The following is a 13,882-nucleotide window of genomic DNA, read 5'->3' as shown; positions in this document are numbered from 1 at the left end:
AACACACTATTATATTTGTAATATTTTGTAAACAGCTTACAATATCTAAACAACAACTCAAGTTACACACATACTGTCAACAGCATTTTATTCATGTAGCTGAGAGCAATCATATGAGGATAAGGAATTCTGTCTGTATTGCTTGGTTGTTGAGATATCTGGAAAAATGTGAAACTATATCTATATAAATTAATATCATAAAAGCAACAGTTAATATATATTTACCTGCACTAAACAGAGGTCATATACTTATGAAGTTGAGCTTGCCAATGTGTAAGCTTTAAGATAAGATCTTTTAAAACCTTGTACATAAAGTGGCTTTAGAATTATTTATGCAAATATGAACAAGCAATCAATATTTGATGCCTAGAGGAGTCAGCAGGAGTTAACTGCACCTGGAGGCGTCACTCAGATGTAATGAGCTAATAAATAAAGAAAATACACCTTTGCTAAGCCCTTTCACCTAAATCTTACACTTCATCAGAGCAAGGGTATAACAGACACAATCATTCTTACATTTAAAAAAACGCCAATCAAAAACACAAACAATTATTACCAATTAAGAAAATAACACAATTGACTTGTGAAAACTCACAGATCAGGTCCCCTTTTCCTAAAACAGACAATTAATTACATAAAACCCTATAATACCTTGGATAAAATAAAATGAAATATAAAATTGTTTTCCACATAAAAATATATGTATGTTCCAAAATTAATATGCAATTAAATATATAAAACAATTATGAAAAACAAAAAGCTCCCTTATAATTTAGCAGGCTTCAGTTTTAAAACACTACTAATAGAAACCTGTTAATTTAACCCTGGTCTAATGGCTGCATTTAAACGAAGGTGCCAGGTCAAAAGGTCTACCAATTACTACCCTTAGCACTTACATCAATCTTGTCAAGAACTCCAAAATTTAATTTAATGCCAGACACAACCGGAGAAGCTTGTAAATATGTATAAAGGGCATTACTGCTATTTTATATCCTATAGATGTTCATATATTCTTTTCTTCAAAGGACATTCTATTTTACCCACATACAAATTTTCACATTCTTGACAAATAGCAATATAAACCACACATCTGGTTGCATGGTTTGTCCATACAGTGATCTTAAAAATATGGTCCTTGAAAATAATGGGGAAATTATATCCTTCAAAAATGTAACTGCAAAAGTTGCATATTCCACACGTCCAAGTATCTGATTTCTTAGAACTATCAGTCAAATTTTCTTTTCTTCGGTCAGAAATACTGTTAAAATTAAATCCTCTCATATATACAAAGGCAGGGTGATTTCCCACACAATCATATAAAGTCAGGTTGTTGTTGTGTCTTTCGGCTTTTCCCAGTTAGGAGTCGCCACAGCGGAATTCCGGTCCGCTAATGATTGGCAGATAGATTTTTACGTGCCGAGTTGCCAGCCCTGACGCACAACCTTCAACGAAGGTACGCCCATTCACGCATGTCTCCACGCAGAAGACGCTCTAGCTGAGAATCGAACCGGACAGCGTCTTACTGTGAGGCGACAATGCTACCGCAGCACCACCACCGCAGTATAAAGTCAGGTCAAGGTTGAAAATGTTCCAGCTATTTAGTTTATTATATAATGACACAAATATTGTGAAGCTTCTAGTAATGAGATTCACATAGCTTACAAAAAGACTGACATATATTTACACAATGTTTTGATGCGGGAAACAAGTACATATGATGAATTCAATTTTTTGGCCTTTAGTGGAATCCAGGGTACCATATATTTTTGGAATCCCTAAAATTCACAAAGATGTGTACGATCTCCCACTGAGACTGATAGTGCTGGCACAAAGTTTCAAGACTTATCCTATAGCTATATTTTTAGATAGGATTTTGCAACCATTTTTACATCAATAACTACATACTCTTAAGGACTCTTGCAACCTTTTAAGAAATATCACTATCGATTCATGGCACAAAGATTTGAATTTTGCCACTATGGATGCTGTCGACCTGTCTGGCAGTATTCCCAATGAACTGGGATTACACTGGTTTAGAAAGGTTTTTTTAACCTGTAATTTTATTAACCCTGGTAGGATTAACTTGATTGTTGATTTTATGTTGATTGTTTTAACTAACATTTTTTTTATATTTTGAAGGGAAATATTTTAACCAGAAGGGGTGACAATGAGAGCTGCCTGTGCTCCCATTTTTGCCAGTATGGTGATATGGAAATAGGAGGCTACCTGTTTACTTAACTCTCCCTATGCAAAAGGCTGGACCAGACAACATCAAGTTTTGTACAGTATTTGCATTTTTTGGACTGCTACCAATGACAGTTTTCATAAATACTTTGTATTAACCACGCCATGAAGGTTTATAAATATCTACACAGAAGACAGTATGAATTATCTGGATGTTACTATTTATAAAGTGGCCGAAGGTTTCAAGTACAATATTTTTAGAAAACCCACATTTTCTAATTCTTACTTACATTCTAATACTTGTCACCCAAGAACACACAAGCCCCCATAAACCCTGAGAACACTGCTGTCTTTGCAGAACTTTTCACAGAAATCCTGTACAAACAAGTTAATACTGCTGCACGGAGACAGTTGTACCCACCAACTCAAAAAGAAAGTAAACTGGTAGAATCACAAAATAAAGAGGCTGTATAACAGAAGGAAGAAAATCATGGCAAAAATTGGGAGGTGCAGCACCAAGCAGGAAAAAAACACTGTCATCAAACTAAACAACATTTCAGGGGAAAAATAAAGTTTACCAAGGCCAAATTTGAGATGACTCTGGCTTCCCAAGCCAAAGACAACCACAAGGTATTCTTTAGCTATGTCCGCAACCACAAAGGTAATACACAAATGTTTTCATAGCTCACTGTAAACGGAACCACCTATACACAGCCAAAAGATACAGTAAACTTACTGGCTGATAAATTCAGCTCCAACTTTAACCCTCTCTCCCCCTCAACATTCCCTCAGGAAATACCATCTAATATAACTCCCCCTGCTATCACTAGGGAAAAGGTCCTTAATGCTCTCTCTAAGGCCAAGAACACTGCGTCAATGGGCCCAGACAATATCCTAGGATGCCTTCTAAATAGCATGAAGCATTACGTATCAGGGCCTCTGGAACTGCTATTTGTTCCTCATGAATAGAGAACAGCAACAATCTCTGCACAAAGGTCAGCCATCTACAGACCCTGGAAACTACACACCCAGAAGTCTTGCATGTAAAACCATGGAAAGAATTATCATGGAAATTATCAATAGTGATATAGTAAACCTCCAGACACTGGTCCTAACCCAGTTTGGTTTCATCAAGGGCAGATCATGCCTACTCAACCTGGTGGACTTCTTGGAGAAGCTCATCAAAGTAAAGGATGAGGGCAAGACGGTTCATACAGCCTACCATGACCTGGCCAAGGCATCTGACACAGCACCCCACCCAGGGATTGTTGACTAACTCAAAATGTTAGGTACAAACTTGTATGTCACCCAGTGGATAGCCAACTGGCCCACAGACAGGACCCAGGAAGTTAGAATTGGGGAGTCCACCTCTACAGAGAGTCCAGTCACAAGTGGAGTTAGTCAGGGATCAGTGCTTGGACCCCTCCTTTTTGGCAATTACTTCTCTGAAGTCAAGGCCAATGTCAGTGGTATCTGGCTGACTAAATTTGCAGATGATTGCAAACCGGGAGCTGTCATTGAATCCCACACTGATACAAATGTTTTCCAGGAGGGGCTGACACAGACAAGCAACTAGTGTCAGAGCCATGGACTAAAACTAAATGCCAAGAAAAGCATAAATGTATCCTTCAGGAAGTCATCCACCCCTGGTAACTATCATACTGACAACACACCCCTTAGAGATGACCCAGTAGTCAGGGACTTAGGGACACACACAGATAGTAATCTAGCGTTTGACCATCACGTGTCTACAGAACTGAGGAAATCCTTCAATGCTGCACAACTTATAAACAAAGGTATGGCATCTAAGTACAAGGAAGTCATTGTTCCACTGTATTCAGCATTCATCAGACCTATCATTGAGTACAATGTCCCTTTTTGTATGTATCTAACCAGACATATGAAACAACAGGAACGTCTACAGACGTTCTTCACTAAAAGAATACAGGGCTTAAGTAAAATGTCCTATGCAGACCACCTCAAGGCTCTAGCCCTGTATTCTGTCTCCTACAGGTTTTTGAGGGGAGATCTATGCCTGACATATAAGGAATTGTCAGACCCCACTCTGATGGACGTCCTGCATATGTGCAAAACAAACAGCATCAAAATGACCCATTCTAAAGACTTAAACCTTGCCTGTGACATAAACAGGACCTGTCAGAGAGACAGATATGTAGGAAGTTGGTATTTAGCACATTTTCAGGGCCATGACAGTTTAATATAATGTATTTAGTAAAATGTATTTGAAGTAGAATGATTTTTATTAATATTTTGTATGGATTTTATGTGGATTTATATATTTGATGTTTTGTATTTATTTAATTCTTTATATGAATTGTGATATATATATATATATATATATATATATATATATTAGATAGAAGTTGTTTTAAAATGAAGAAAGTAAATTAAAACAATCAAGAAGCAGCGATAAAAACAATGGACAGTCACAAAAGACTGATTATATTCTCCCAACAGCTTGCATTTCTATATTGACTTTAAATGAATTTTTATATATATGCACATATATACTTGCTTAGATAGACAATTAAATAAGCAATTATAAAAATGGTACTTATTTAATATGTACAGAGTACTTATTATTGTATGTCTCCTACCTATACCACTCCTTTATATCCTCACACTATCCACATCCTACCATAGTCCCCTACCCTAGTTATACTCCAGTCCCACCCTTCCACTCTCTCTAACCTTACACCCTAAACCCTTCTTCCCAACAGCACCCTCCATTTTCTCACATCACTTTACACATCGCTTCAAACATAAACTCGTTCCTCCTCCCAATAACTTCCTAAAACCCAAAATAAAATCCTTTGAACCTAACTCTTTCAAGTTTATTCTCACTACCTCTATATTCACCCTACCTTCTTGCAAATGACACACATCCAAATCCTGGTCCTTTCACTAACTCTTCTCCCACTGTCACTACCTAAACGTCTTCCCCTACCCACTTCTCCTCACCATCACATACCACCTCATCTACCAGACACCTCAAACTCTTTGCACTCAATATTCACAGTACCCTACACAAAGTCCCTAATTTACACTCCTGGATAGCCCTACACACTCCAGATATCCTTTGCATCGCTGAAGCATGGCTTAAACCCCACATGCCAAACAAAGAAATCCTACCCTCTGGTGACAATCTTTTCCACCAAGACAGACCAATTAAAAAAAGGTGGGGGGTGGCTATACTTTATTTAGAACATTTCTCAGTCCATCCCCTACCCTACTCTCCCCCCAGCTTTCACCCTGCCGAGATTCTTATAGCCAACTGTAACCTATACAAGCACAAAAATATATATATATATATATATATATATATATATATATACACACACACACACACACACACACACACACACACACACACACACACACACACACACACACACACACCTCCCGGCAATAATGTCTCGATACTTGAACACTTTCTTGCCTGGATCTCTCAAATCATCTCCTATGAAACAATTATTCTAGGAGATGTTAACACTGACTGGAATACTCTGACTTCTAACTGCCCCAGTGCTGCTATTAACCTATACACCTTCTCTCAACTTATCATCTCCCCCACTCGCTCTAATCAGCAATCCAATACTAGCTCCACTCTTGACTGGATACTTACCTCTCACCCCAACCACCATCATAACGCCTCCATTCTCCCCGATACTCTCAGTGATCATCACCCAACCTCCATCCGTCTCCTGTCTCAACCTCCTAAACCTCACAAATGTAAGGATTGTCGAAATTTGTCTAATTTTAACCCTGATCTATTTAAACAAATACTCTTGTCTATAAACTGGTCTTTTCTATTCAATCTTACACTTGAAGAAACTGTCCTTAAATTCAATAACATCTTCCTTAACACCCTCAACTCTCTGGCCCCTATCAGAAAGAATTGTGTTAACTCCAAAGAAAATCTCTCCATCATACAAAAGAGAGACAATGCATGGAAAATCTGGAATGAACTCAAAACCCCTTCTAGTCTCCAAAACTAAAAGGAACTACGAAACACTGCAAAAAAAGTGTCATCCTTGACAAAAAATCCTTTTATCTTGACCCACAAAAAAGTCCCCACTCAAACCCCCAAAAATTGTGAAGTACTGTCAACAAACTCTTACACCCAAGGAACCCAGCCCCTCCTAACCCATCCCCTAACAGCTCTCCACTAGAAACTGCCACTCTTCTGAACTCCTCCTTCATTAACTCCATAAAAAACCTAATTAAACCAAACACAGATACCTGCCTCGACATTCCTCACCCCCTCCAACATAACTCATTTCTCTATCAAGCCTGTTCCCACCTCAATCATCAGATCCCTATTTTACAAACTAAAACCCTGCTCTTCCTCTGTTGATGATCTGCCTCCTCCGTACCTTAAACTCGCTGCCCCTTCTATCACCTATCCAGTCTCCATACTTATCAACAGGTCATATTATACCCTTACATAAAGGAGGCAACTCCACTGACCCCTCCAATTTCAGGGGGTCTATATCAGAACACCGAAAGTTCATACTTTCGAATGTTCTTACATCGACCCCTATTCAGCGAACACTGAAAATAGCAAAACGATAGATAACCAAATTTTTTTCCTAGGGAAAGAATTTGGTTGTCCGTTTCTGTCGTTTTGCTATTTTCAGCACTGTGGTGGAAAGTTACGGGTCAGGTTCAGGTAAGTGTGTGATTGGATGTGGTTTAGGTGAGTTAGGGTTAGGGCGTGAGGGAGGTATGTGTGCGATTGTGTGGACGTCAGGGTTAGGGCGGGGTAGGTGAGTTAGGGTTAGTGCGCGGGTGAGGTGAGTGCGCGATAGTGACAGAACTTAGGGTTGGGGTTAAGGTAAGTGGATAGTTAGTGGTGTTTGTACAGTTTAGTGTAGGGTTAGCTGTAAGATTTTGGGTGTATGTGTGTGGATTGCTGTTTGTTTGGTGTGCTTGTATTGTATGTGTTTTGGAACAGTGAATTGTTTCCCTAGGAAAAAATTTGCTGTTCTGAATGATCGATGTTGTCAGCGTTCACTGATTAGGGGTTGATGTAAGAACATTCGAAAATGTGAACTTTTGGTGTTCTGATACAGACCCAATTTCAGGCCTATTGCTATTCTATCCCCTCTTTCTAAGAGTCTGGAAACGTGTGTATACAATCATCTCATCTCATACCTCATTCAGGAAAATCCCTTCACCCCAACTCAACACTGTTTCCAACTACATCATAGCACAACTACAGTATTACTATCCTTCACTCACTCTATCTCTACATCTCTTAACAATAACAAACTAGTATCATGACTTTTCCATGACATCTCTAAAACTTTTGACACTGTGTCCCACAACCTCCTTCAATCTCTCTACCTCTACTCTATCCTGGTTCTCTTCATACCTATCAAACAGAGCTCAAACAGTCAAATGGCTCTCTGCAACTTCACCTTTCCTCCCTGTCCAAACTGGTGTATCCCAGGCTCCTAGGCCACTACTATTTAACATCTTTACTAATAATCTCTAGCAATCCTGCCCCCTCTCCACACTTATAAAATACACCGATGACTCCACCCTCATCACTACCTCTGACAGTATACCCCACCTACTCTCTCTCACTCAAGATACCCTCCACTCAGTTGAAAGATGGCTCAAAACTAACCAACCCCTACTTGACCCCAATAAAACAAAACTTCTACTCTTCCTCCCCAAATCCCTCCAACACCTCAAAGCCTCCTTCTTGGTCTCTTCTCTAAACAATACTACTATTAAGGTCGAATTTTATACTAAACTTCTCAGACTTTTTATAGATGATGAACCTAAATTTGACATCCACATCAATAACTGTATCAAGAAGACACACCAAAAACTAGGACTGCTCATTAGATTTTTGTGTCAAGAATTTTTTATTTCTAAACTGTCCCTAGCTCAAGCCTACCTACTGTCTACCCTACTATATGACGCCCCTATCTTCACTAACCTCCAAAAAAAATCTGTCAACCAAACTCGAGCTCACCTACAACAAAATTGCTAGATTCGCCATAAATCTCCCCTATCGCTCACATTACTGACTCTCCTTACAAAAATTCCCCTGGTTAGAACTCTGTAATCAGCTCCTTCTGCCTCAGCTCCTCCTGACTCATACTATCCTCCAACAAACCACAGCCTGTCCATCTATAGCAACCCTCATCTCTCCTTAAGTCTCCATCCGGGAGCTCCGTAGCTCTGACCAGCACCTCCTTCAAATCACAAAACCAAACAAATCTATTGGAAAAATGCCATATAGCCACTTAGCTGCTATTGGAACCAACTTCCTCTCCATAGCAGAACCATCCAAAACCCTTGCAATTTCAAACTCGCTATAAAAGAACATCTGCTTAACTCCTGGAACTGCCCCTGTAAGAATCCTACTTGAACTCTGCTCACTCTACCCTATCTCCCCCTTTTTTCTACCACCATGCCTTTACAGATACCCATTCCTACTTTTTTTCCAGGTTTTCCAGCTGTTTAACTTTTTCCTTCCACTATACTCCTATATTCACTTTTTACCTCTTCCTCCTATCTCTCCCTCCTCATACACTCTATACCCCTCCTTTTTCTTTTCCCTAATATCTAGACTCCTCTTTTCTGGTATTTATATTCTTCACTACACTTAGGTTAGCTAATTTCCTATCCTAATGATTATTCTCATGTTGAATCTGTGTTTATATAGCTCGTAATAGATTATATCTATGTTGAATTTTTCTCTCTCTTCATACATTGTATAAAATTAACCTATTTCTTTTGTATGATTGTTTGATTAAATACTTAATTTGAGTGCATAAAAAAAATTAATTGCTGTAATAGAGCTTTTCTCCTCGGGTCTCTGCTGAAAAAGGGAATCCAAATGGCAAATAAATAAATTGTTTTTTTGATTGGCTGGTTTTAATATATATGAATGACTGTTTGTTACATCCTTACTCTACTTTAATCTTAGAATTGAGACAAAAGCGCTTAGCACTGGTGTATTCTCCTTCATGATTAAATGCCCTCAGTGATATCTGCATGTACTTGATTTTACACAATGGTTCTTTGGTTTTGGAGCTATTTGTGCCCTTTACAAAGGTTGTTGCCATTTTTGCTGTAATTATTACAAGCAGCAACCCTGATAAAAAATGTAGTTGTCCATATCGTGAAGGCAGGCTGCTTAAGGTACAAGACACTTTGTGAATATACTAGGAGCAAATGCTAACCTACAAGGCAAGGTCCTGAGTGAAAAGAAAGAACTATAACCATAAATCTTAGGACTTCTCTATGTGGAAAATGAACAGGGATGTGAATGCCAATGTCTTTTGTCTATATGGAAAAAAAAACAGCTTCCTTTCTCTAAAAGAGGAACCAAATATTTTACAAAAACGCATCTTGAACAAAAAGAAAAAAAAAAAAAAAGAAATCAACACTTCTGTACTGCACAGAGTAAACTTTAGTATCTGAAGTCAAGAATTACACAGCAATATCTTATTTTTTCAGGGGCCAAGTAAAATCAATGAGTAGTACTACCCCCGTCCTTTGTGAAGAAGTAATATGGTCCAGAGGACATTTTCTCAATGGCCATCTTTGACCAACAGTTGAGAAACCTTCTTCAATGGCTGGTCAATACATCTCTGCATTTTTGTAGAGATGAAAAGTAAAGAAGGAAGACAAGTAAATTTTAAGGAGTGCCCCTGATATAGTGGCAGTATGGCTGATCTACCAGGATAAAGGATCTCTGCGTCTATAAACATTTGATTAATCTCTCATCAACAAATGCCTGGACCTCTGAGAAGGTCAGGATGACTTTAAACCACATGCAAAGGAATAGGTTTAAGAACAGGCTTAGACTTATTTGGTTAAGGGTTCTATCTGCTGTACTGGGAGCAACTTTAGTGTTTCATACCGTAAAAGACTACTACTCATTTTTAAACTCCATTAAAGTGGCCACCTTTTTCAGTTTTACATATTTGTTGGGGGAGATGTAATCTCTTGAACTCTGTCCTGTAGGCCAGACAGTATTTCTTTGGCATGTTTCTCAAACAACTTGAACTCAGAGAATGGAGCACTCAGGATTTTTACTGAACCATATTAAGAAAATCTAAAACTTGCTAACAAAACATCACTGTCTGAGAAGTAACACCTTGAAAGTTGTAGTACTTGCCTGAGAATGGAGCACTCAGGATTTTTACTGAACCGTATTAAGAAAATCTAAAATTGCTAACAAAACATCACTGTCTGAGAAGTAACACCTTGAAAGTTGTAGTACTTGCCTGATTGTCCACCACATGGAACACAAACCTTAAAGGCTGGATTTCTAAAAGGCCATCCAGATTACTGAGGAACTGGGTCACTTCTGCTACTTTTTATAAAACTGCCCCAGTACCTGGTGAAATATGGATTATGAGTAGTAAAGGTAGGGCATATGCTAGATGCAGTGCAGAGTTCCTTTGTCATTCATATGCATCCAAAGTCACATAAGTGGTAGTTACTGGATGGTTCTCCAAAAAGGCTTAACTCAAGGAAGATTATCAGCTACTTTGCCTTGGTTTGCAATTTGCCAGGAGTTTTTAATGTAAACTTGAGAGCAGAACTCATAATACGTAGGAGTAAGAAAGCCTCAAGATGAGGTTCCAGAAGCTCTAGATAATCTGCCATATCCACAATGAAAATACCAAAGGACAACCCTCTCAAACAGCTCTTCAAAAGAGAAACTACAGTGGGGAGAGTGTTCTTATCCTGAAAAATATTAGTGTGACTCGGGAATCTGAACTCTTAGAATATCTGACTCTCTCAGAAAAACACTTAACCAGTTTTCTCATCATCATTATCATCACCACCTAAAAGACGCAGAGTGCTCAGAAGAGTCCCACTATAGTGCATCTTCCTCTGTAACTGAGAATTGTAACAAGTATGTGCTGAGCAGCTTTTCTTTTTTTTTTTTTTTAACTACAAAACAAGCCATGGCTAAGTCCCACAATCTTAAACTCAGACACTGGCTGACAGTGTGAACCAACTCAAGAAGGTGAAGGTGCCTCTCTCATGGGGACCACTAATTTGACTGGAGAAAACATTAAGAAGAATTTCAAAGATATTCTCAATACCCACTTTGGTAATGTCACCAACAGTAATACCATCAAGACAAACAACAACCCCCAGCCTCAATAATCATTACCACTAACTTAGCAGGGGGCTCCTCCATGTTTAACCACCCTCTGTGGAGCTGGGGACTGTTTCTCTTCACATGGGGAAGCACATAAAGTCAATGAGGAAACCATCAACAACTCCAAAAGCCTGTTTGCCAGTGAATCGGTTGACAATGGGAGGTTAAACAATCCCTTCATAGAAAAGTCACTGAAAGATCAGTGAATTATGAAATGAGAAGCACCTCTATCCCAGGTTCATCATTTTTTATGAAACTTGTTACACTTCTCTGATGATGAAGACCATGAATATAACCATACTTTTTTCTTTCTCTACATGTTCTTTAAGAATCTTCACCTAACAATATGAAGTAATTCTGTTATAAAGATGGAAATCTCTGAAAAATCTCGGAGTTAAAAAAATAAGCTGGATGGAATATATTTTAAGGAAGTTGCAAATATTTTTGCAAAAACAGAGTACAATACAGAAAACATACCATAAATATTTTCCACTTAGTGAGGTTGACATTTTACCCTAGGCAGCATAGGAAATAACTGCAAGTGGAGAATCTAACCATCTTTATGGTCATTCTTCAAATAATATAATTATATGTCTGCAAACTTGAACAAAAAAAAGTGGATAAAAAAGAAAGCTTGGAATTTTTGACAAAATGTTCAATGGATTCCAGCTCTTTTGATCTAATGGAATAAAGCCCTGAGTGCAACCCAGGGAAACAAGCAGTTGAAAGCACTGGCAAGGGGGAGATGTGTGCCCCAATCCCAAGTAGGGATGTAAAGCGACACACATTTCTGGAGGAGGAGTAGTGATGTAAAGAGCAACATAATCAAGCTTTGGGCTCATCAAGCCTCTACTTGGTGATGGTCTTCAAAAGTGAGTTTAGAGCATTTATTTGCAAGTTGGAAGGTACAATGGGTCCCTACCATGTAAAATGTAGCTTGCCCCTTTGCAATGGGGTGTGGTAAACACTACAGATAAAGCCATCAGTTGAGAAGATGCTAATTAAGGAAAACCTCTTGGCTTCCTGTATGACATCTACCCTCCACCCCTGTAAAGTACCAGAGTATAATCCTTTGAGAACAGGAATGAATGGACTGAATTTCTCTAGGATATGTCTGATGGTCTCTCTCTGTCACAAACACACATATGCACATGCATAGGTATATGACAGCACTAAATGAAACAATCCCAGGAAACAAATCCACCAAACAAACCTACCCAAAAAAAAAAAAAAAACCTCAATGAAAAAGTGAAAATAAGTATTTTTGCAAGAGGACAAACCCCCCCTGCATTCCTCACACCCCTGTTAACTTAAATATACCAGCTCCAAGACTGCCCAATACCAGAGAAAGGGGAAATTTCCCCTATAACTGATATTCAGCAATCTCATGCTATCTCCTGTTTACTCATCACAGAATGCATTCTGACTGCATTCAAAATGAATGGCATTTTGCCAAATACAGTCTTCCCATACAAATGACTGTGTGTGTGTGTGTGTGTGTGTGTGTGTGTGTGTGTGTGTGTGCGTGCATATATATGTATGTATGCAACCATACACCATCCCTTTTTCGATTTTGCACTTGGGGTCGTGGTGTCACTTCAACAGCGGCAAACATATAAAGTCAAGGTTCACATCACTGGGTGGCTAGCCCTGCCACGGTTGTTCTTTCATAACATCCACTCGCATCTATGGGCAATTTAGAGGATCAAATCCACCTACTGCATGATTTTGGAATGTGGGAGAAAATCACAGCACATGGAAAACACCCATGCAAAATGTAGGAGGACATATAGACTTTGTACAGAAGAAACCCCAGCTGAGAACCAAACCAGAGAACCTCTTGCTGTGAGCCAGCAATGCTATCCACTATGCCACCTTGCTGCCCTTTACATGTGTGTACGACATATACACACACGTATGTATATATATATATATATATATATATATATATATATATATATATGTGTGTGTGTGTGCGTGTGTGTGCTGTTTATATATATATATATATATATATATATATATATATATATATATATATATAACTTTAGTCAAGTAGCCAATATGTCAGCCGCAAAAGTTCGAGAAACTGAACGTCGACCTGTTACCTCTCATGCACCAAGAGCCTCGCAACATGCAATTTTCATAAAACAAAAAAAAAATTGTATTGCTCATGTCAGGGGCTGCACTTTCTGCTATTATGCATACGTACTCCAAGACTGCACAATACCAGGGAAAAGAGAATATTACCCTACGTGGATACTGTCAGTTTTGCACTTCGGTTGACCATCTGCATATACCAACCAAATCCAGTCAATTACACAAATGTTGACAAATTAGAAGTTATGTACCTACCATAATGTTCCATGTTAGTTGTCTTCTTCTCGCCTTCTTTCTTGCTGGATGGGTTCGGAGCCGATCCTCGGCTCCGACTCGGCCACTCTAAAAGCTCGAGAGCTAGTTCCACCGGCTCGAGGCTCCCCTATATCCCACAATGCTAGGCGGTAACTCCTCAGATCTCATTTGAAAGCTAAG

General features: G+C 38.8%; 1 protein-coding gene across 4 annotated transcripts in view; it reads right to left on the bottom strand.

Moving 5' to 3' along the window:
* UBR3 (ubiquitin protein ligase E3 component n-recognin 3) overlaps nucleotides 1–13,882 on the bottom strand; it is a 4,226,407-nt gene that overhangs the window by 1,709,531 nt on the left and 2,502,994 nt on the right. The window lies entirely within an intron of this gene.

The sequence above is a fragment of the Protopterus annectens genome, chromosome 6.part1 (genome assembly GCF_019279795.1).
Source record: "Protopterus annectens isolate FY-2018-M chromosome 6.part1, PAN1.0, whole genome shotgun sequence".
NCBI classification, from domain to species: Eukaryota; Metazoa; Chordata; order Ceratodontiformes; family Protopteridae; genus Protopterus; species Protopterus annectens.
This window is presented reverse-complemented; position numbering and strand designations above follow the sequence as displayed.